This window comes from Leopardus geoffroyi, chromosome B1, assembly GCF_018350155.1.
Source record: "Leopardus geoffroyi isolate Oge1 chromosome B1, O.geoffroyi_Oge1_pat1.0, whole genome shotgun sequence".
In the NCBI taxonomy this organism is placed as follows: domain Eukaryota; kingdom Metazoa; phylum Chordata; class Mammalia; order Carnivora; family Felidae; genus Leopardus; species Leopardus geoffroyi.
The window spans coordinates 162,642,346-162,663,804 of NC_059327.1; the positions used below are offsets into that span (position 1 = coordinate 162,642,346).

The 21,459-nt window shown below is 45.9% G+C and overlaps 1 protein-coding gene across 1 annotated transcript in view; it reads left to right on the forward strand.

Moving 5' to 3' along the window:
• The first annotated feature begins 9,694 nt into the window (after positions 1-9,694).
• Positions 9,695-21,459, forward strand: part of LNX1 (ligand of numb-protein X 1) — a 186,065-nt gene continuing 174,300 nt past the window's right edge. Inside the window, exon 1 of the mRNA XM_045474036.1 lies at positions 9,695-9,969. The gene's annotated coding sequence lies outside the window, so the exon portion shown is untranslated. The remainder of the gene's footprint in view (positions 9,970-21,459) is intronic.

Sequence of the window (21,459 nt, forward strand, 5' to 3'; positions counted from 1 at the left end):
TTTTTTTTAAACATTTATTTATTTTTGAGAGACAGAGAGCGACAGAGCATGAGCATGGGAGGAGACACAGAATCCAAAGCAGGCTCCGGGCCCTGAGCTGCCAGCACAGAGCCCGATGTGGGGCTCAAACCCATGAACTGCGAGATCATGACCTGAGTCAAAGTCCGACGCTCAACCGACTGAGCCACCCAGGCACCCTGGAAAGGCCTTTTAATAGTATCTGTCATATACTATATGTTAAGCATCATTATTTATGCACCTAGAAGCACAGAAAATCTCCTTGAACTTGGGGTTCATCCAAAAGCTGTGCCTAAAAATTTGACTAACAAGTTGTATTTAAGTTGTGTTAATGTTAAACTTTTACAGGACACTAACCACTATTGTAATCTTTAGTACTTCAGACTTAATGCGTATTGTTGTGATAATCTTCTTAAAAAGCTTTTAGCTGGCAGCCTTGAATATTAAAGCTATTTCCAAAAAAGCTTTCAGAGATAGAAAAAGTATCTTTGGGTCCTATGGCAGGAGCCAGCTGCCTCCAACCTACTTTTCTTTCACAAACCCTTGGAATCCTCACATTGTGTTCCTTGGTCTGTTCTCAAGAACAGCTGGAGAGAACGTACTGGTTCCACAAAGTCCTGATCCCTCACCTCAGCTCAGTTTCCCAATCCCCTGGCTTCGAACTTAAGCAACTTTAGGAACAGGGCATACGCTAGCTATTGGGATTTGCCTTTAAAATTTGACACGCTGTGAGTGGGATGGAAATTGGCACAAACAGTTTGAAGTACAATTTGGCATATCAAATATTTAAGCACCTAACTCCCTTGACCCAGCAATTCTACTTTATTTATAATAAAGTTATAAATAAAGAAACTTTATTTATTGCCTAAGTTCATAAAGCGTTGTTTGCATTAGCAAAAAATGTTGTCAACAACCCAAACGTCCATTAATAGTAAGTATGTTAAATAATGGTGGCAATTCTATATTATGACATTTCCCTATTGGAATATTTTTGTTAAACATAGGAAGATCTGTACCTACTTAGGTGAAAGGAGGCCTACAATATATTCATGAGTTTAAAATCAACAAAATACATAGACTGTTGTTCGTCATATTGTATCAGTCTCCTATTGCTGCATAACAAACCATCCCAAAAGCTTTAGTGCCTTCAAACAGCAATCATTTATTTTTTCATGATTGTGTGCTTTGACAGTTTGAGTTGGGCTCAGCTCCAACAGCTTGTCTTTGCCGTATGTTGTGTTGCCCGGGCTCACTCATGTATTTGAGGCTGAAACGAGGGTGCCGGGGACAGCCCCTCATCCCCAAGGGTGACTAGTACAGGCTGTTGACACGGCAGTGGCATTCCAAGAGGGTGACAGCCAAAAGGGCAAATCTTGCAGCTTGGGCTCAGGATCCCCACAATGTCATTTCTCTCAATTTCCACCAGTCACAGCAAATTGCGAGGCTGGATCAGAATCAAGGAACAAAGGAGATAGACCCCACCTCTTAATGGGAGCTGCTGTCCCACGGACGTCCTCCCAAATGTCCCCCACTTGTCCTCACTTCCTGGGGTTCGTGCCTGTGTGTAGCCCATATTGCAACTGGGCTGCACTCCTGTATGTGACAGTGTGTGGCCTCTGAGGCTAGATTGTAACAGGCATTGCATCTTCCACCCCCTCCCCTGTGCCTCTCCCTGCAGGGAAAGTCAGGTGCCATTCCTTGAGGAAATTCAAGCAGCCCATGGAGAGGTCCACGTAAAGAGGAACTGAGGCCTCCTGTCAACAGCTGGCACCAAGGTGCCATCTGCTGGAGTGAGCGACCTTGGGAGCAGACCCACCAGCCCCAGGCAAATGTTCACATGGCTGCAGCCCCAGCCAATCTCTGGTGACAACCTCGTGAGAGCCCTAAGCCTCCCAGAACCACTCAGTCAAGCCACTCCCTAACTCCTGACCCATAGAAACTGAGAGATAAGAAATGATTCGTGTTATTTTGAGCCACTACGTTTTAGAGATTTGTTATGTAACATTAGATGCAAATAAGTTGTGAGCTGTGCGTGTGTGTGCACATAAATATACACGTACACATACACGCGGATCTATCTATATGTCTCTCTATATAATGATTATCCCTTGAGACGGGGAATGAGGTATGTGTGCATGTGTGTGTTGTTGATGACGAGTGCCAAGGGGCAGACAGACTTCTACTTTCTACTTGAGGCCCTTTTTTCTTTGTCGTTGAGTTTTTCCACTAAGAATATTTACTACTGTAATTTTTTAGCCAAAAAATAATTTCTCTTGGTATTTCAAAGCATTTTTATGTACACATGTAGGTGAGCAGCTAGGGTGGAGAAGGAGGTACCAACCCATTTGAGAGTCTTCAGAGGCTATCTGGCATGATTGCCCTGGACATTTAAGTTCTAATAACTGTACAACATGGCCCCAGGACACGAGCACAGGCTTGGTGTACCAAGATGAATGCCCTCTGACCAAGCATAGTTTTGAGACTGCAGTAATACAGCAACTACAATGAGATTTCAGCGTCCGTTTTCCTTTTAAATGAGATTTTCCCCAAAAAAGACAACATCCAACCTAGTCATTGGAATGCAATTAGTACATACAGATGGATCTAGTTTAGAACACCAAAAATCTGTTTGAAAAAACAAACACAAAATGGGGTCCAGCTGTCTGCACCAGTTTAGAGAAGTCCACATTTAAAGACAAAATGCTCCTATATGTTTTCCAATCACTTTTTCATTGCAGTGTGGTTTTAAAAATCAAACGACCCAATCAATTAGTCAGTGCAATCAACTGGGCCTTTTCAAACTAAAGGAATCAAAAGGCTTTTGTCCACTGAAATTAGTGATAAATGTCGCAGAATCTTGGGATTTTTCCTAAAGTCTGAGATGACTCCGCAAGTTTCTTCCTGGATTGTAAGAAATCTGAGTGTACCTCACATTGTTATTTCCATTCATAATATGTATTCTTGCCATTTTCATTTATTTATTAAGTGTTGACAGCATCCTCAGGGCTGGAAACAAAATCCTTGAGGGGACTGTCGTCTTTGCCTAATCGTGACGTTTGGTTCTCTTCTTCATGGCACTCTCAGAATGCACACTATTTGGTCTCGTGGCATTTCAGAGCCCTGCAAGAAATAGTTTCACCTCAAAGGGAAATAGCTCTAATTCCAGAAAAAAAAAAAAAGAAGAAGAAAAAGCATCAAATCAAGAAATATAAGTGTAAAGACGACATCTTCTTAATCCCTGGGGATCATAAGCAGATGGCTTGGAATTTCTAATATTTGTGATTTAGTGGAAGAGTGTAAATTTATGTGTTCTTCCTACTCTGACTCAAAAACTCAGACCCAATTCAAATGAAATTTTATTTTCCTTGATGTGACAACTCATTTTATTTATCCTCACCGCTTTTAGTCCCACCTCTGTCCTCAAATCCCCTTCAAGACAATAATGGGGGGGCACCTAGTGTGTATAAATGCAAAAAGACAGCATTTCCCAGAGATTGCACCCTGAGTTTTCGTGGGAAGCAGTTTGGAAGGACTATAGCCATTGCCAAGTCATTTAGAATTTATAGTGTGCAGGTTTGAGAGCTGGACATCTGATCCGCCTGCCCCGCTCCAAGACTCGCTGTGGTTTTGAGCAAGCCCTCAACATCCTTCGAGGCCTGTTCCCTTCAATGATGTGAGAGCAATTTGTGAGCAAAGCATCGCCCAACTATTATATGGATGGCCAAAGCCTAGAACAGAAATCCTAGATAAGGAAATGGGATGCATGGCTGGGCGTTTGATTGGGTTGACTCAAGGGCACAGCCACTTAATATAAAATTCCTCAGGGAGTTTGGGTAGGTTTTGTTGAAAAAACCCAGAATGGAGGAAGACTGGTTTTGGAGACACGGGAAATGCCTGATTTACACACTTTCTAATTCTAGCCTGAAGTTTATCGTTCACACGCACTTTATGCCGAGGTGTGGAAAAGTTGTTTCCAAAAGAAACGGATTAGAATAAAACACAAACGGCCGAAGTTGGGGGGGAACGTGCGTCCCTTCCCATTGAGGACAGAAATAAAGAGCCCAAAAGCGAGCTTAATGTCATATCTACTTTCTGAGAAGCTGGATTGAGAAAAATGCACAGCTTCCTGCTGCCTTTCCTGAGCTATGAGAAAGAAATGTTTCCTGACTCTGCCTCGACACAAATAAATACAGCCCCTGGCAGAATGAATTATCTCATAGGCATCCCCAGTGTTGTCCAACGCATGCTCACCAGGACCTAAATTAAGGCGAGAAGTCAGGGAAGGTGTGGCTGGTGAGAAGTCACCGTGTATTTGAAAATTTATATAAAACGCAAAACAGGCAACTCCCACTTAGAATGTTTTTCTTCTGAGGGAGGTTTTTTGGGTTGTTTGTTTGTTTGTTTGTTTGGTATGTCGGTTGTTACAATTTGGAACACATTTCCCTCCATACACTGATGTTCTAAATCTAAATGGTATTTGGTCTCCCCAAACTGGCACCCAAAAGATTTTTTTAAATTTAAATTCAAATTAGTTAACAGGCCATGTAGTATTGTTTTCAGGCGTAGAATTTAGCGATGCGTCACTTATATATAACACCCAGGGCGCATCGCAAGTGCCCTCCTTAATGCGCATCCCCCTTTTAGCCTCACTCTCCTCCCCTCCAGCAACCCTCGGTTTGTTCTCTATATTTAAGAGTTTCTCATGGTTTGCCTCCCTCTCTGTTTTTATTTTTCCTTCCCTTCCCCTATGTTCATGTGTCTTGTTTCTTAGATTCCACATGTGAATGAAATCATGTATTTGTCTTTCTTTGATTAACTTATATCACTCTAGTTCCAGAATATACTTTAGTGTCATCCATGCCGTCGGAAATGGCAAGATTTCACTCTTGTTGGTCATCGAGTAATATTCCACTATATATTCATCCACCTCTTCTTTATCCATTCATCCGTCAATGGACATTTGGGCTCTTTCCATAATGTGGCTATTGTTAATAGCACTGCTAAAAACATGGGGGTGCGTGTGCCCCTTTGAATCAGCACTCCTGTATCCTTTGGCTAAATACCTCGTAGTGCGATGGCTGGGTCATAGAGTAGTTCTATTTTTGATTTTTGAGGAAACTCCATACTATTTTCCAGAGTGGCTGCACCAGGTTGCATTTCCACCAGCAGTGCAAAAGTGTTCCCCTTTCTCCACATCCTGGCCAACATCTGTTGTTTCCTGAGTTGTTAATTTTAGCCATTCCCCAAAGTCTTTATAACAGTACAGTTTCCACTCTGCCTTACTGTTTTCGTGGGGAATGAACTACAAAGTCTAACATGGAAAGCAAGAAACACCATCGGTCCTGGGTCCACTGCTGTCCACTGCCCCACTTCCCTGGGCCGTGAAGCAGCCGTGCCAGAAGCAATAGAAAGTGCTTCCACGGAAGGGAGGACCTGGTTAGATTCTCTAAAACCACAGTTATTCGCTAGTTATCTGCACACAGGGAAAACTATATCTGCTTCTGAATAAGAACAAGCGAGTGCCTGTCAATAGCTATTTAAGAAACTCTCCCTTAAGTGACCTGAATCGAGAGAAAAAAATTTTTTCTTTTTTTTATTATTATATTTTTATTAGGGTTTTCATCTTAATTCCAGCATCGTTCACACACATGTTCTATTAGTTTCAGGTGTACAATACAGCGATTCAACACGTCTCTCCATTACTCAGTGCTCATCCCAGCAAGTGCACTCCTGAATCCCCATCACCTGTTTCACTCCCTCCCTCCACCCCCACCCCTCTGGTAATCACCAGTTTGTTCTCTATGGTTAAGGGAAATTGTCTTTTTCTTATTCAATTACTCATTCCTTCATTCAACTTTAAATTTTTTTTTTTCAACGTTTATTTATTTTTGGGACAGAGAGAGACAGAGCATGAACGGGGGAGGGGCAGAGAGAGAGGGAGACACAGAATCGGAAACAGGCTCCAGGCTCTGAGCCATCAGCCCAGAGCCCGACGCGGGGCTCGAACTCACGGACCGCGAGATCGTGACCCGGCTGAAGTCGGACGCTTAACCGACTGCGCCACCCAGGCGCCCCACCTTCATTCAACTTTAAAAAAACCCTAAAACTTGGAACCTATTATGTCCCAGGCCCTAGACGTGTAGTTGCAAACAACAGAGACACAAGTCCCTGCTTTCAGGGAAGGAAAGAAACCCGGCTGCAGGCGTAGGGGTGGGTGTAGGGTATAACTATAGAAGTTATATATTAAGCAAATTGGCAAGTAAAACAACGTACCTACACATCGTACCGACTACTACAAAGGAAAGGGCACGTGTGTGTGTGTTGGGGGTGTCTGTAGAAGGTAACACTTGAGTCATGAAGGATGAGAACGAGGCAGGAAGAGAGAGGGCGTTGGTGTGAATTTTCCTTGGGGAAGGGGGATGGTGGGGGGAAGAATGTAAATCAGTGCAAGCCAGCCCAGAAACGGCAAAGCTGTGAGATGGAGAAAATCTTGGCATGTTCGCGAAACTGACAGCAGGCTAGCTCCAGTGGCTGGAGTGTGCTGACACAAGGGTGTTGCCGAGGGCACGCTGCAGAGAGGAGCAGGGGCCAAATAATGCCCAACCTAGCGGGCCCGGTCAGGGATTCTGTCGTCCCTCGTTAGTGCAGCAAAAAGCCTTCAGGCCTGGAGAAGGGCTAATGGCATAGTCTGAAGTATGTTTTTCAGAGTCTAGTCTGGCTGGAATGTGGATGTGGTGGAGAGACGGGGGCAGGAAGGGAAGCAGGGAGGCCAGCTACGAGATTCCTGCCGCAATCCGGGTGAGAGCTAATGGAGGGCTGGGAACCGGTCGCGACAGCCGTGCACCACGGAGAATACATGGGAAGCCCAGAAGAGGGGTCTGAGGCAGAGCTACAGATATAGGAGGTGTTGACACAGAGATGGCACTTAGAGCCTCGGGGTGGAGCTTTGGACTCCTCACGGCCTCCCCCATTTGTAGGCATGGGTGGAAAAACTACCCGTTATGTGCTGGGAGGAGGGAAGGGAGGGCCATGAGTTCCTAACGGTTCAAAGAAGCCATTTTCTACCTCCCCAGATGACAAATCCAGTTCAGCCTGAGCGCCTTGCGAGAGTGAAATAGGCCTGAGGGAGAGCTAGCTCAGATTCCGACTTCTTGGTCACAGGACACGGAAAAAGCGCTTCTGCAACTCTACATTTCTCACATTGTGTATCCCTCCCTCAAAATACACCAGGAAAGGAAGACATTTCGTCTGCGTGCAACTGGGCGGGTTGATTTGGAGGACACTCTAAAAACGGGCCGTTTTCCTTGCCTGGTGAAGTTGTGCTTGCTTTCCAACAATGAGCAGGCCTTCAGCTGCATCTGGACGTTTCTGCTGAGTTGGATCCTGTCACTCAGCTGGAATGTCCCACACCGCATGGAAAGGACACTAAAGCCATGGGGTTTGAGCAGACTCAGGTCCCCACACGGTGAGCTGCCAGTGAGTGAGTAATTCTGGCTCTGGAAAGGGCACATTTGTAAAGCTAACTTAATATGTCCTGTTTTTCATCCGTGACTTCTCTCCATTTCCAGTTTCAGACACTGAGCGCCTCGGTTACATGACCATGCAAAAAAACATTGTTTTGGAGGTATGTGTGTTTGTTGTTAATCCCGGAACGGACTTAACTATGGGAAGTAATTCAATCAGCACTGATGCAGATGCTCACAGGAGGGGACGCTGCAATAAAACTCATCTACTTCTTTCGGAATGGAAAACCCCAAAGCTGCTGACAGTCCCCACATCGGCTATCTTTATGCCCTGGTGGTGAAAAAGCTGGGAAGCAGATGACGAACATGAAAGCCTTCGTTACGTCAGCTCCTTTGCAACATTTCGAGTTTCTTGTTTCATATGATAAGGTTGAAAAGGCCCATTTGACTGTTATAAATTGCCTTTCTTCATCAAAGAACTCCAAGATCAGAGTCTATAAACATATCTGGACATGCGTTTAGTTGTAAACCGCTGGGAGAGACAAATGAAATGATATCTAAACTAAATGCCCAGCCCCTTTCCAATTTTCTTTATTGCCATAACTCCAATAAACAAATCTTTAGTCTTTGCTGGGAACGAAAAGCTGACCGACTTGAAGTTTCAAGGCTTATGGGGCCCCAGAGTAAAACACCCCAAAAGCTCCGTCCAAAACAAATCCAAGGACAACAAGGAAGCAACGGCCCCAGTGTCGCAACTCCTGTATTTACAAAAAGAGACAATTTGGACCCCACTGGGAGGCATCTCCTCGTCTCCGAATTAGCAGTTTTACATTCCTTTGACCGGTGGCCAGCTGCCCTGGGTAACCGCCATGGCACCGGAGAGCTAAGTGCTAACAATTGGAAGTAAAGATGAGGCCAATAAAACCGAAACACGGTGCGGTGTGACCTGAGGACTGAGAACACACGTGCTGGTTTCTTTTCACCTGGCAGACGTTTCCAGGCTGTAAACTTCTTATCAGTCATCCCTCAAATTATTGATTGAAAGGAGCTTGTCACTGTTAGGCTCCTAAAATCTAAATTTGTAATGGGACCGTGATCAAAGCACACAGAGAGGCCAAGAGATTTGGAGTGCGCTTTCTCGTGGGTAAATCAGAAACCCAGTGGAGAGATAGGTCTACCGCAGCCAGCTGGCTCCTGGCGGACTAGAGAAGAAAGGGTCCCCGGCCACATACGTCCCACATACAGGTTGTATAAAGATGGCACCGAACTCACAGCCCCAGGGAGAGGCCACTTAACTAACTGATGATCCACGTTTCTATTTAGAATTCCAGGGCTGTTTATGTAAGCAAGCTCCTCGGCCATCACCAGAGATGTCAGTCTGCAGAAGGGCTGAAGCTGACTGGTGGGACAAGCGAGACCCGGAAAAGCGTATTTCCAGAAAGGCGGTTTTTACATTTATAACCCTCTGGAGCACTTTGCAGGAACATTTTGCCCTCTAATCCTTAGTTTCTTCATCTGCAAAAATGGGAATGATACCTGGAGGATTAGGTTGAGAATTAGATGAAATAATACAGGTCGGGTAACTGGCTCAGGACCGGGCAATCAGCACTCAGTTGACGTTAGCAAAGACACCACTGCTGCTGATGTTGACCGTGATGTTGAAGAGTAAGTAGAAGAAATCCTTCTTTAAACAACAGTCCTGAATCTTTAGAGTTAAAGGTCTTAACTAGTATCAGCCATAATCGTGCTCATTTTTTTTTTCTTTGTCTACAAACCTTAGCGAATGTTCAGTCGTAAGAGACACTGCCTATGGAAAATCTTTGAAAGTTTTGGCAAGGCATCGGAACGACTCGGGATCGCTTGACATGCCCGATATCCATTTCGGTGCATACTTCTCTGCATAATTAAAAATAAAAAGATGCCCAGGGTTCTGAAGCCTGTCCAGGCAGTGGCCCCTGCCTGTTTAGGAATGGGCCCCAGCATGATGACCTGAAGGTGCGGTGACCCTGTGTTTATTTCCTTGTTGATTTCCCTTCCCTGGCTCCAAGCTCATTTTCCCATTGCCTGCAGGAAAATAACATCCAGGGGTGCGGTAGGACTGACTTGGCAGCTGTATAGGTGAACAAAAGGATCCTGGATTTAGCTAGAGCAGAAGGAAGCTCGAGGGAGCCTCAGCCTCATCCAGACCAGAACACATTTGTCACTGATGCTAATGAGTGCTGCTCCGGTCAGGGCTTCTCTCCCTGGAAGCTCCCCAGAGGCTGCTCTCAGGTTTATGGATCAGCATGAGACAAAGCCTTGAAAAGGGGGCAAGGGGTGAGCTGATTCATTCTGGGGCCAGTGGTTTGCATGCATGTCTGGAAGACAGGACACAGGAAAGAGAAAGAACATTTCCCTGGGCTACAACTGAGTCACAAAAGCTCAGCTCCCAAATGGACTGTCCCCTGAGGCCTCGCACAGCTGGGAACTGAGTCTCGATGCAGCAAAGGTAAGAGGCCTGGTTCCTCCACCAGGTAACATCTCATGCAATTTGACAAACTTTGCCCCTGACTATCCCGGCCCAGCCTCCCCCACCCCTACTCCTAACACACACACACACACACACACACACACACACACACACACACACACAGCAAGTTTTTGAGGAGAACCTAGAAGATAGAAATGTCTCATTATGTCTTTCTCAAGACACTCTAGAAAGGTCCTGAGGACATTTACCCTTTTAATATCTGATTTATTGATTTATTTATTTATTGTACTGGTCTTCGTGGGGAAACTTCTTCCTTCACTTTCAAAAATAAAAGCTGCTTTTTTAAATTTTATTTTTTCTGGCCAAACAGGTCAGTAAACACATAAACAATCCCACTGGTGGTGACTGCATTTCTATGTTATTCTTCATCATTATTCAAAGCATATTCACATTTTTTTGGTTTCGTTGCTATGGTAGAAATCAGCATTGTCATTGCAATTTGACCCATGAAGAGATTTAGATCCAGAGAAATTGTGACTTGCCTAGTAGCAAGTGGGTAGGTGAGTGACAGCACATTCTGTCTCTATTCCTGCCTCTTTGCAGTACTTTTCTTTTAATGTTTATTTATTTATTTTGAGAAATAGAGCCAGGGAGGGGAAGAGAGAGAGAGGGAGAGAGAGAATCCCAACAGGTTCTGTGCCGTCAGCTCAGAGCTGGACGTGGGTCTCGAACTCACCAACCCTGAGATCATGACATGAGCTGAAATCAAGAGTTGGACGCTCAACCAACTGAGCCACCCAGGTGCCCCTGGCGACTGTACTGTTTTAGCCAAATACCAGGCTATATTCTCTGCCATGTACCGTGCAAGTGATCTGATGAGAGGATAGAATTTTAGCAATTGGAACTCCCTAGAAAATCCAGAAATGGAGTATCCAGCATAATATGCCACCTTGTTATTTATCCCTGTTTACATCCATCCCTAGACATTGAATCCAGTTCACCAAATGCTGATCAACTACCTTCGAGGTGCCCAGCACGCCAAGGTCACATGATGGGGCATGGTGCAAACTCTGTGCCCAAGGAGTGCTGAAGGAGGGCCGCATGGGGGCTGAGGGCAGAGGTTGTATGTGAGAGGACTCTCCACAGGACATGAGCTTCATACTTGGGCTTGGTGTAAAGAGGGGCCTTGGATCGAGGGAGAGCATTTCAGATTGGCACAACTCCGCAGGGCGGGAATTGGCTCAGGGAACATTTACAGCAAGATGGTGGCAACAAAGCAGGGGTGAAGACAGCATTCTGGGAATTAGACGTGAATCTTGGCTCCACCACCTACTGGCTCTATGCCCTGGGGTAATTCAGTGAACCCTTGTGACCTCAGTTTTCTGATATGTAAAGTGGGAATAATGATCATACCTGGTCCACGGAGTTGTCTTAAGGTTTGCCATGGCAATTTTATGAGATAATGAGATAACGCATGTGAAGCCTTTGCGGGCACGCAAGTGCTCGATAAATGCTATGGTGATTACCCGGCGCCTAGTTCCACGGGGGATGCTGGGGATGCAGATAAGAGTAGCTCCACTCTCAATCTGATCAAACATTGTGAATTCATTGTGTGCAACCAACTATCTGCAGTGCACGAAGTACTCTGGGACCATGGGGGAGGGGTCTGGGGGGGGGGTTTGGGTGTGTGGTCTGTGCAGCCTATTGGGGGAAATGGGAGGAGGTTTCACAGTAGAGGCCCTATGTGTAGGGAGGTGGCATAGGACAGTGGAAAGCCCTGCACAGATGTGATTTTGGATCCCAGCTTCATCCTCAACCACATGCAAAGCACAAGTGTATTAATATGCTAGGGATGCCATAACAAAACACAATAGCCTAGGGGGCTTATACAACAGAAATCTATTTTCTCACAGTTTTGGAGGCTGAAAGTCCAAGATCAACGTGTTGACAGGTTTAGTTCTTTTGGGGCCACTCTTCTTGGCTTGCAGATGGCCACCTTCTTGCCGTGTCCTCATATGGTCATCCCTCTATGGGCGTGAACCCCTGGTGTCTCTCTGTGTGTCCAAGCTTCCTCTTCCTCTGAGTACCCCTGTCATACCGGACTAGGTCCCACGCTAACAGCCTTATTTTAACTTAATAACCTCTGTAAAGGCTCTATCTCTAAATGCAGTCGTATTCTGAGATATTGGGGGATAGGGTTTCAACATGTGAATTTGGGGGGACCCAATTCGGCCCGTAACAACGATCAGGTTACTAAACCTCTCTGAACCTGTACTTCCTCATCTGTAAAATGGGGACAGTACTTCCCAAGGAGAACCACTGTGAAGATTATAAAAAGGACACATAAAAGGGCGCTCTGGCCTACAGGAGGGGCCCAACAGGCTGTGGTTGTCCCTATTAGCACTTTGGGCCAAACCTCAAATGATGGTGGAATCTCTTGCACAATCCACATTCCAGATAAACCCTGAAAAACTGGCCTTTTCGTTATCCCATGGACTTTTTTTTTTTTTTTTTTTTGGGTATAGAATATTTTTTTTAGATTTTTTTTTCTTTTTTTTTTTTTTTTAATTTTTTTTTCAACGTTTATTTATTTTTGGGACAGAGAGAGACAGAGCATGAACGGGGGAGGGGCAGAGAGAGAGGGAGACACAGAATCGGAAACAGGCTCCAGGCTCTGAGCCATCAGCCCAGAGCCTGACGCGGGGCTCGAACTCACGGACCGCGAGATCGTGACCTGGCTGAAGTCGGACGCTTAACCGACTGCGCCACCCAGGCGCCCCTAGAATATTTTTTTTAAATATAATTTATCGTCAAGTTGGCTGCCATACAGCGTATACGATGTGCTCTTGGTTTGGGGGTAGATTCCCATGATTCATTGCTTACATACAACACTCAGGGCTCATCCCAACAAGTTCGTGGACCTCCTAAGATGACAAAGGAGCCCTCAGTGTTTCTACTTCTTCGTTCTGGCAGATGAGCCCGTCATCAGATAAGTCAAGTGGCCAGCATGATCAGCTCTGTAGATACCACAGGACTCCCTCCATTCATCACGAAACAAGAATACTTATCTCGTGCAACTGATCAGAGACCCAACTCGCAGCAGCCCTACCCTAATCCTGCTGCAGGAGCAGTTACTCCAAACTTCGTCCTCCCACAGCAGCCTCTGGGTGCCTGAAAAGTCTGGAAAACGTTATAATGCCAACCTAACATATTCACTACATGCAAATGTAGATGCAGATACGGATGTAGAATACAGGTATATATGCATGTAGGTATTTAGAAAAACCTCAAGCTTATAGAAAAGTTGTAGATATCGTAGAGTAGGGAGAACTTTGCAGTGTATTTTTCCCGAACCCTTTGAGAGTAAGCTACCAAAACAATGCCTCATCTTCCCCATAGGCTTTGGTGTACATTGTCTATACACAAGGACGTCCCCCCACATAAACCACAAAGTCAGGAAACTAATGCTGATACATTCCTATGATCTAATCCTCAGACCCCAGTAAATTTTCGTCAGTTGCCATTTGATCCTCAGACCAACTCATTTTCAGAGTCAAGCGTTGCATCCAGTTGTCTTCACCATTTTTTAAATGTTTATTTATTTACTTATTTGTTTATTGAGTGTTTGTTTATTTTTGAGAGGGAGAGAGACAGAGCGCAAGCAGCAGAGGGACAGAGAGGGAGACACAGGATCTGAAGCAGGTTCCAGGCTCTGAGCTGTCAGCACAGAGCTCAACATAGGGCTTGAATCCACAAACTGTGAGATCATGACCTGAGCTGAACGAAGTTGGATGCTTAGCTGACTGAGCCACCCAGGCATCCCAATATTTATATATTTTTGAGAGAGAGAGAGAGAAATAGAGCAGAGGAGGGGCAGAGAAAGAGAGAGAGAGAGGATCCAAAGCAGGCTCCATGCTGACAGCAGAGAGCCTGATGCGGGGCTCGAACTCACGAACCATGAGGTCATGACCTGAGCCGAAGTTGATGCTTAACCCACCGAGCCACCTAGGCATCCCTGTTTGCATCTTTTTAGTCCACTCCAATAGCAAACTTTCATCAGTATTTCCCCCACTTTCATGACTTTGACATTTTTTAAAAATGCAGGCCAGTCGTTCTGTAGAATGTTCCTCAATTTGGGTTTGTCTGAGTTTCCTTGTGCTTCCATTCAAGTTTTACAACCTTGGCAAAAAATGTCACAGAGATGATGCTGTGTTCCTCCCATGTCATCCGATCGGATGGCAGATGATTTTAAATGTCACTGGGATTGCTATATGATATCCCAGTGTCATAAAGACACGACTGCCAGGGCTCTCTGCTCTAAAGTTACTCTTCTTCCTTCTTTAATTCATAAGTTTCCTGTAGAAAAGTAGTTTGAAGTTACCTAAATGTCTCCTCCTCAATCGAACATGCCATCAATCCCTTTTGATATGTTCCCATATCCTCTGAGCCCTTCTGACTTCCTAGTGCAATGAGATGTTCCGGCCTTAAAATCAGCTCTCTCTCCAAGGAACTCTAGTTCCTTTCAGTTGAGAATTATTTAGAATCCAAAGCCTGACTGCTAGATGTGTTCATCGTGAATTGGAGTGTTGCTGTTCTCAGATTCTCTCGATGGACAGAGCTAGGACCCGGGTGTGTGTTTCTCTATTGACCTATATGCACTGAAAATTGTAAATTCACACGGTTACTTCCAATTCCAATCCAACACTCCGGGGTTTATTCTGGTTATCTCCCTTTCTATATTTTATATTTGTAAGTCTCTTTACCACTAGTTCGAGCTGGCTCCCATTAGCCTTAATACATTCAATCAGTCCCCTGATTGGAACCAACTCCCATCACGACCACTGCCCGCTTCTCCATGCAGATGCCCACCTCACCTTGTGTGGATTCTAGAGTTCTGTGTCAAGCTGCCCTCCCTAGGGTGACCTTCCTCTGCTCATCTAGGCTCTGGCACCCGTTCTAGGCCGCCCTTCTATGTGGCTAGCCCCTTCACTCCCTGGAGGTGCTGATGCCCTGTCTGGGCCACCATATCTCCTCTACCCCCTGCATGGGTAACTACCTTACTTGGCCCTGTATCATAGATTTTTTAAAAATTTTTTTAATGTTTATCTATTTTTGAGAGAGAGAGAGAGACAGAGCGCAAGCTGGGGAGGGGCAGAGAGAGAGGGGGACACAGGGTCTGAAGCAGGCTCTAGGCTCTGAGCCGTTAGCACAGAGCCCGCTGTGGGGCTCCGACTCATGAACGTGAGATCATGACCTGAGCCGAAGTCAGATGACCTGAACCACCCAGGTGTCCCACCCCGTCTCATGGCTTTAAAGACTGAATTATTTAGGGAGAGAAAGGGAAGGAGAGAAGACATTCATTCAATTTTGACATTTCTGAGAAACTCAGAAGTGGCTCTGTGTCCCAGGATGCTCATTTGCGCACATATATTTGTTGTTACTCTTTGATTTGTGGGGAGCAGAGCAGCCTCCTCCACACAGATAGGACACACGTCCCCAGTATCAGGCCTAAGGGACCAAGGTTCCCACCATTGATCCTATTCCATTCACTATTGCTCTAATTTACGTGGACGTCGGCCAGGGCACTAACGACATTTCCAGGGTGAAAACTATTTGGGCAATCACTGCTCCTTTTCCTCCTCAAGTCCCATCCTAGGCTCTTCCTCACTTAGTTCCTCAAAACTAAATATTTCAGTGCTTACTGCATACCAGGTACTTGGCTGGGTTGGGGCATAGAGCTTTGAACCTTGGTGTCCACCTTCAAGAAACTCTCAAGGCCTCTGTGGGAAGCAGACACGAGTGAGACAGTTACATTTCCCTGTGGCTGGGTGCAGTGTTAGCTGTCTCAGCAGCCTGCCAGGGGAGGGCCACCAACCCGGCTGGGACAGTAGAGAGCAGATACCCAGGGGAATCCCGACCTGGCAAGGTGAGGAGGGCTGGGGTGGAAAGCATAGGGATCGGTGTGCGAAGGGCTAGACGCAAGGGCGGGGCGGGAAAGACAGGTGCAGGCTGCTGGAGGGAGGCCACCCGGCAAAACAGCTGGAGTTTTCATTTGAGGACAAGAGGCTCCGCCTCCAGATGTTCTGGGTTCAAACCCTGGCTCTCCCAGTAACAAGCTGTGCGATCTTAGGCAAGCTACTGTTCTGTGCCTCAGTTTCCTTGCCTGTAAACCTGGAGATGACAATAGTCCTGACCTCGCAAAATTGGAATAAGGATTAAATTAGTTCTTTTACGTAGTGCATAGAAAACTGCACAGCATATATGAAGTATATAATAAATATCAGATATTATTATTTCCCAAGAGGTGGATCAAAAAGGGATTAAGGCATTGGCAAGGCAGAGGCACCAAAAAAACCCATCATTAATTAAAACAGATAAATTTAAAAGAATGGATTTGGGCATTTCAACAGAAACTCTGAAGTCGTTACCTTGAGAAAAATCAGGACTTCCGTGCACTTCTATGAGCATGTTTTATTTATGGCTTACTCTTGTTTTTCTTTTGACATATTTTGGGGGATAGGAGTCCACTGTAATCTTCTCATTGCTTTGGCCTCTGTAGGTCCCAATGTTACAAAAGAGACACGCTATGGAAACCTCTTTTCTGTTGGTTTGCCAGGCATGGAGATCCATTAGGAGTGGCCATCGTACACACCCACTGAGTTGTAGGACCGTAGTATTGGTTATGATTGTTCTGACACCAGCACCAACCAAGGCTACCCCACAGCTGAAGGGAGGCCGTCTTAAAATTCAGTTAGTGCTAAAGCATTTGTGCACCCTGACGAAGTAGAGAGTGGAGGCGGGGGTGGGGGAGGGCATTCTTGAAATCCATCCTAAAAGTCTTGTTGAGATAGGACGTGGCAGCCTTTCAGAAGTGACCTGCTAGGACTCTTGTCATTGGAGCTGTCCTTCCCCACGGCACACATCGCCTGAGAGCCAGGGGAACCAGAAATACAAGCTCAGAAGTGCACAGGGTGCCTCAAAATTTAAAACTTCTCTGCATCAGACACAACACGGTGAAGTGCAACCCGTGGGATGGGAGCAAATGTTTGCAAGCGGTACCTCAGGGATTCATATCCAGAATATATAAAGAACTCCTACAAGTCAACAGTACAACACAGACAACCCCACTGAAAACTGAACAAAACAGACCCTTGTTCAAAGAAGATACACGGATGGAAATAAGCACATGAAAAGATGCTCAAAGTCAGTAATCATCAGGGAAATGCAAATCTCAGCCACAGTGAAATACTACCTCACACCCACGAGGGTGACCGCTATAAAAAAAACACAAAACGGTAAAATTAAAGAAAAAACCCAAACCCGCAAAATAACAAGTGTCGGTAAGAACTCTCGTGCACTGTTGCTAGAAATGTTGGCTGGTACAGCTGCCATGGAACACAGCGTAGCGATTCCTCAAAAAATTGAACAGAGAATTATCACATGATCCAGCAATTCCACTTCTGGGTCTACACTCCAAAGAGCTGAAAGCAGGGACTCAAAGAGATAGGTGTACACGCACCTTCACAGAAGCACTATTCACAATAGCCCAGGGCCGGAAGAAAGTCGGAAGCCCACGAACGGATGAATAAACAAAGTGTGGTGTATACATGCAACGAAACACCACTCAGCCTTCAGAAGGAAGGAAATTCTGACACATGCTGCAGCACGGATGAACCTTGAGGACGTGATGTTAAGTAAAAGAAGCCACAAGACACATACTGTGTAATCCCACTTACGTGAGTAGCCAGGGGCTGGGAGGAGGGGCAGTGGGGAGTCACTGTGTAATGGGCACAGCTTCGAGTTGGGGAGACGAAAAGAGTTCTGGAGGTGGAGGGTGGTGATGACTGCACAACAGGGCAAAATATACAACGATGCACATTACACGACCGAGCTGTGTACTTTAAAGCGGTTAAAATGGTGACTTTATTTTTTTTTTAGTTTTTTTTTAACGTTTATTTATTTTTGAGACAGAGAGAGACAGAGCATGAACGGAGGAGGGTCAGAGAGAGAGGGAGACACAGAATCCGAAACAGGCTCCAGGCTCTGAGCGGTCAGCACAGAGCCCGACACGGGGCTCGAACTCACGTACCGCGAGATCGTGACCTGAGCCGAAGTCGGCTGCTTAACCGACTGAGCCACCCAGGTGCCCCAATGGTAACTTTATATTTTTGGTATTTACCACATTTAAAACTAGTAATTGAGGGGCGCCTGGGTGGCGCAGTCGGTTAAGCGTCCGACTTCGGCCAGGTCACCATCTCGCGGTCCGTGAGTTCGAGCCCCGCGTCAGGCTCTGGGCTGATGGCTCAGAGCCTGGAGCCTATTTCCGATTCTGTGTCTCCCTCTCTCTCTGCCCCTCCCCCGTTCATGCTCTGTCTCTCTCTGTCCCCAAAATAAATAAACGTTGGAAAAAAATAAAACTAGTAATTGAGAAATGCCAATCAAGCTGAGCTGCTTCCTACCCTACCCGCCCCCCCCCCCCGCCCCCTTAGGCAGTTCATTCTGGAAAAAAATGGTTAGGAGAACTGTGGAAGGAAAATAATTCTTTAATTTATAGACAAATGTTTCACATCTCAGAGTTTCCTAAGAAATGTCAGTGACGCAAATTTAATACCCGTATTTTATTTTCAAGTTCTTCTCTGGGCAAAGAAGGAAATAAATATTGGCCAGATCTCAGTCACCTCAAAGACTTGCTGAGATACTCTCTGCCATGTCGCAACCTACCAGTCTTCCAATGATGTAAGGAGATCGCTTCCCAAAACAAAGAAGATCAGCATCATTTTGAAGCTACAGACGTGAAAGGGACGCTATACAATATGATGATTGCTCAGTGGTCTCTGGGTGCTGCTAAAACATTTAAAGCTTGCAATTCTTGCCCGGCGGTAGACGAGCCAAAGGTGCCCTGTAAGAGGGCTTTGAAAGACATTCACCCTGATGTCTCGGGCTGAAAGGTTCCCTCTGCACTGCAAGGTACAGAAACAGACCCAGCGTGAGGCTGACTCTGAAGTTGAGGGCGCTGTGTCGGGGGAAGTATCCGCCTAACTTTCCTGAGCACCCGACCGGAGGGCCAGCTCCGACTCCCAGAGCGAGTCCTGCCTTCTAATGCTTCCTCCACCTCTAACCTTGCAGGTTTGCTTCACCTCTGTGGGGCCTTAATGCACTTATGCCAAATTGGAAAAATAACGAAAAGCCAGTGGGCCACGGTGCGTTTGGCCACACTGGTCCCATGTTTCTATCTGCCAATTCACTCACTCAGCAAAGTACGGTGGGGGTGAGAATTCTGTGTCAGGTGCTCTTGTGGGTGCTGGGATGTAGCAGAGGTGAGGCAGCCTGTGCTTAAGTCAACAGATCAATAGGATCATTACAGAAAATGATAAAGGCTACAAATAAAGCAGGGTCGGAGGATAGAGACTGATGGTGGCGAGTGGGGACAATGCTATCTTTGTAGAATGTCCCAGTTTGCCACAGGCCACACCGTGCCATATTGCCCCACTCACCACAGTCATTTACTGCCACCTTCTTGGCAGTTGGGGGCATCTGAGGTTGTGGGCTCTGCAATAAAATGGGGGGAAATATCATCAAGAATTTAAATTAGGGGCAGGGGAAATATAAATAAGAATAGAATGACAAGGCCCAAAGAAATAGGAAGCAGGTATGGATGCCACACGAGCCCACATGATTGGTACAGTTGAGCATCAGATTTAACGCTGAGCTTCCTGGAACTCAGAGCCAAGGAAGATATATTCGATGACATCATTCTCATTTTCAGAAAGACAGAGAAATATTCCTTTCTGGGTACAAAACCTTTGTCGCCTGAACTTGGAATAGAAATCGATCATGTTAGGCTTTCTAAAGGGACCTCTGAGTGACAAAGTAAGCCACAGTCTCACCAACACAGGCACAAAGTTAGGGTATTTTCCACCGTTTCAGCCATTCATCCAAAACACAATTATGAAGGCACTAACATAAGCACGAGAGATGCAAAAATGCCCGTTTGTTTTTGTTTTGCCTTAGTGTCCACAGATAACGGACAAGGGCATACCTCATCTAAACTAAACTCCGTGAAGGTTGTTGTAGGAGAGGTCAGGCTAACGCCACGCAGACCCCTTATTCTGGCTGATCTCAATTCACAGAGTGTTCAGCAGAATGGGCAGAATGCCTGTCACTCAAACTGTCTTCCTTCCATAAATCTGTCTTCTCTCAGCTGGTGAGACAGAATTAACAGCTCTTCGGGACATTTCTACTCTTAATACTAAAGGGCAATTTCTGTGGCCTTTTCGACCTTTTGATGGAAGTAAGTAAAATCTCCTTCCCTTTTCTGCGATAGCCCGGTGGGGAAACATGGATGGTTATGCACACTGACTCCTTAATGCGGAGAACAGCCCATCTAAGGGAAGAAAATTCCAAAATCCGTTTGCTCTCTGCACAAGAAGACCCTGCCACATTCCTGGGCTGGCAGGAGATCTAGCCTGTTTTCTGGAATGTTCCTAGGGAGCTTTTTCATGGCGCTGGGGTCCAAAGTCTTATTAGAGTTCCCTTGCCAAAGGAGGCCAAGGGCTTCTTTATGTTAGCTCCACTGTCAATCCCCAAGAGCAGAAGCTATCTGTACCTTTAAATGCGTCTCCTGCCTGGTGAGAAAACACACAGGCAGAAATGCAGTTGAGTCAAATTTTCTGTCCTTATTTTTTGGCCCAGATGCCGCCTGGCTGAGTCCTTATCACCTGGATTATCTCTTGGCTCACTGGTGATTTTGTGGGCTCACTCTCCCGCACTTGGCAAAGAATCGGGGTGTTGTCTGAGGGCCAGAACCAAAACATTACTTCTCCCCCCACTCTTCGGAAAACCGAGAAGAGCGTTTTGACTGCCGGTTGTAATCCTTACCCAGACTTCCTCCACTCCGTTACCACACCTCTCTGTTACTCTGATTAAATATCCCTTTTGAGCCAACCTCACAGAACTGGTTCTCTGGGTTTGCAACAATGACCTTCCAGAAACACCCTGAGCTCAGTCTGGCACGAGCCTCACAGCCTCTGCTTGGCCGTCTGGCAATGAAGCCCTCTGGTGCTGAAGAAACCGACCCTACCTGAGATGTTATCTAAGTCACTGGACACGGGGCCCTGCTCCGTCCTGGGACGGGAGAGCCCTAGAGTTCCCAAGGACTTGCTGTGTGAGTCCCAGTCAGCGCTGTGTTTTCTGACAAAGCTCGTTGTGTAAATTTCTTTGCACGGACTGTAAACAAATATACACACATTCACAGATACCTCAATATATGACACAGTTTTAACTCAACTCCCTTTTCATTCATTTCTGTCATCACTGAAATGAAGCACAAAACACAGTGAGTTCAACATATCCATCAGGTTTTGTTTCTGAGGGGTGAGGGTTATCATTAAGGCTTTTAGAGGCAATGTCTTTTCACAGGCTAATGAAAACTTGTCACCAACTGGCACTGAGTGGTTAGGAAAGACACCTGACAAGGTGCTCTGTGTCCAACTGGGGCTCAGTTCATGA